Source organism: Procambarus clarkii, unplaced genomic scaffold, assembly GCF_040958095.1.
Source record: "Procambarus clarkii isolate CNS0578487 unplaced genomic scaffold, FALCON_Pclarkii_2.0 HiC_scaffold_1209, whole genome shotgun sequence".
NCBI classification, from domain to species: Eukaryota; Metazoa; Arthropoda; class Malacostraca; order Decapoda; family Cambaridae; genus Procambarus; species Procambarus clarkii.
This window is the reverse complement of record NW_027190239.1, coordinates 40339-43839: the sequence shown is the minus strand read 5'-3', so window position 1 is coordinate 43839 and position 3501 is coordinate 40339. Positions and strand designations below refer to the sequence as shown.

Sequence of the window (3501 nt, the reverse complement as noted above, 5' to 3'; positions counted from 1 at the left end):
GACGGTTGGTTTTACGGCTCCGAAACCTGGATCCCATATCTTCTCTAAAATAGAAGCATTTGTTCATGTTCTTTGTAAAAGTATCATAAAGCAGGACAGATGAGACAAATATCATAAAAACTGAAGAGCAGATGAGCACACACATGTATGTATTACAAAAGAAAATCCACAAATTCATTAGAAATTGGCAGGGTAGGCTGAGGAAGTAGGTAGATGTAAAATGTCTGTAAATGGCGAAAGAACATAAACCCAAGACTGAATAAACGATGTTAAATATCCATGCCAAGGAGACAAAAATATGTTAGGATACAATTACCATTAAGACACCACAAGAAGGTCCGTATCCTGCCGTGATGACTAAAAAGAGTTGGTTATTAGCCACAATGTGTAGGCAGTCTCATGCCAACGGCCATACCACGTTGAGAACACCGCTTCTCGTCCGATCAGCGAAGTTAAGCAACGTTGGGTTTGGTTAGTACTTGGATGGGTGACCGCCTGGGAACACCAAATGCTGTTGGCAATAATGTTTTTTGTTTTGTTTTGTTTTGTTTCGTTTGTTTTTGTTTGAATGGCTGGCTGGCTGGCTGGCTCCACGGGAAATTCACGGAGTTGTGTGGAATAAGGCCTGGTAAAATGAATTAATATGTATGTCATGTTTAAAACAAACTCGCTTAATATAGTGTGTGAGGCTTTATACAAAAACAAACAACCAAAACAAAACATGTTGTATATATATATATATATATATATATATATATATATATATATATATATATATATATATATATATATATATACATATATATAGCTTAATCCGGGTTTGAACTCGCAACTCCAAGAATACGCATCACTTATATACACTTTACCACTGGACCACTGCAGGACACTTGATGCTGAGGTATCAATTTAATGACGTAAATGCCATTTCCACAAATAAATGATAATTTAAAAGTATTTGTATGTACAAATCTTTTCTGTTTAAAAGGCTACAATATCAGTTACTGATATAATTTGTGTTAATGTTTCTATACCCACAGGAAGGCATGTTTTTGCTTATATGTAAGGGGTACGGAGAAGGAATCCACAGACCATCATTCCCCTTCCCCCCCCCCCCCTCCCACCTACTACCACCACCACCACCACCACTACTCACCACCAATCACCACCAATCACCACCACCACCAATCACCACCAATCACCACCACCACACCTAACCGAAAACCCCCTAACACATCAACCCTCCCCCCAATCAACAGGCGAAATAATAACCCTCAAATGCCTGCCTGCCTGCCTGCCTGCCTGCCAGCCAGCCAATACTAACGGTCTTCTCAGAAAGAAAATCTCTTTGTATCTGTATTACTTGATGAAATGTATGATTCTAATAATGAAAATAAATTGTTATGTCGGTTGTATGAGCATAATGACCAATATGCACATGATATGAATGAATTAAATAGTGTAGTTTTAAGTAATTAGGTTGTAGACACATTAAGCGGATATGATATTTGACGCGTCCAGAACTGGTGATTTTTGGTTTAGTTTTAAATGCACCACCACCACCACCATTGCTTCCCCAGAGCCTAATTAAGGACCGGTAAAAGGAGTCAATATGTATGTCATCTATAAAACCAAAGAATGAATAAAAACACACACACACACACACACCTACATAATAGTACTAGGAAGATTGTATGGCATAAAAAAAAAAAAAAGTACTCCCATTGGGTCGTTTGAACTCGCGACTTCCAAAACACCAGCCACACACCTTACCACCCAGCCACCATAGAGTTGGTATAATTGTGCAACTTTAGTTATAAAACTAAAGTTCTTATTGTCTCAAATCTTATTGTCTGTTCTATGAAAAGGCATGATGTAAATTATGTATTTTTTGAATGATTGAATTGTAGGCACATTAAGCGGATTCGATATTTGATATATCCAGAAAAGGTGATTTCTGTTCAGTTTTAAAATGCATCACCGTTAACGCTAAAGGACTGGTAAAACGACTCGATGTTTGTCATTTTTAAAATAAACACTAAAACTAGGCCCTTAACATATATAATGTTTGAATATAAATTGAATGCATATAAATACAAAGTGGGAGTGGCTGGCTGGCTGGCTGGCTGCCTGCCTGCCTGGCTGGCTGGCTGGCTGGCTGGCTGGCTGACTGGCTGGCTGCCTGCCTGCCTGCCTGCCTGCCTGCCTGCCTGCCTGCCTGCCTGCCTGGCTGGCTGGCTGGCTGGCCGCCCGCCCGCCCGCCCGCCCGCCTGCTTGCCTTGCCTTGCCTTGCCTTGCCTTGCCTTGCCTGTCCTGTCCTGTTATTGCCTTGCCTTGCCTTGCCTTGCCTTGCCTTGCCTTGCCTTGCCCTGCCTTGGCTGCAGCTGGCTGGCTGGCCGTAAATCAACTCTTAACAACACCACACCACACCACACCATCACTCATCACCCATCACCCACCACCGGCCCCAGTCTCCCAGCCTCTCTTATATACCCGAGCAGGCCCTTTAAATTATTTGAATTGTTGCACTTCGGCCAATGGCACGATCGCTGCTGCTCAAACATATTCTGGTTCACAAGTATTATAATATATTATATTATATTATATATATATATATATATATATATATATATATATATATATATATATATATATATATATATATATATATATATATTTATTCATGAAACACATTAAAACCTTGATCATTTATTCATTCATTACGTCTAGTGAAGAATTGCTTTTGTTCATTTGTATGATTAAAAATTGATAGAATATGAATTCCTCGCTTAAAGTAAAATATAAAATATATATTGGATTTATATGATTGGTTAATATTCCAAGTGATGCTGAATATCCCCTATAATTTTGTTTTGTTTGTTTGTTATGTACACATTCCAAATGAAATCAATATAAATGTTATTATTAATGTTTGAAAGTTGATTGTCTACTTGAATCTCTCTATTAAAGTGTGTGTGGCTCCGGATGGAGCCTGGTTATGGTATTTGTCGTGGTGGGTGGCAGAAGTGCTTACTTCTTCTCTGTCTTCTTTGGCAAAAGAACTGCCTGAATGTTTGGAAGAACACCTCCCTGTGCAATGGTTACGCCAGACAGAAGTTTGTTGAGTTCTTCGTCGTTGCGGATGGCCAACTGCAAGTGACGTGGGATGATACGGGTCTTCTTGTTGTCACGTGCGGCGTTACCGGCGAGCTCCAGAACTTCGGCAGCGAGGTATTCCATGACGGCTGCCAGGTAGACAGGAGCGCCAGCACCGACGCGTTCGGCGTAGTTGCCTTTACGCAGCAGACGGTGAATTCTGCCCACGGGGAACTGAAGTCCGGCCCTGCTGGAGCGAGACTTTGACTTGCCCTTCACTTTGCCTCCCTTGCCGCGTCCTGACATTGCTGCTGCTGTTGTGGGTTTGTGGTGTTTTATGCCGGCTTTCGCTTTGATGTCCAAAGAGCTTGGAAAGGATGTGGGAGGAAGAAGGATGGGGCGATGAAA

The 3501-nt window shown here is 41.1% G+C and overlaps 1 non-coding gene across 1 annotated transcript; it reads left to right on the top strand.

Moving 5' to 3' along the window:
• The first annotated feature begins 401 nt into the window (after positions 1–401).
• On the top strand, positions 402–520 carry LOC138362101 (5S ribosomal RNA). Its single transcript, XR_011227412.1, has one exon. It is a non-coding gene; the product is annotated as a 5S ribosomal RNA (ribosomal RNA).
• The last annotated feature ends 2981 nt before the right edge of the window (positions 521–3501 follow it).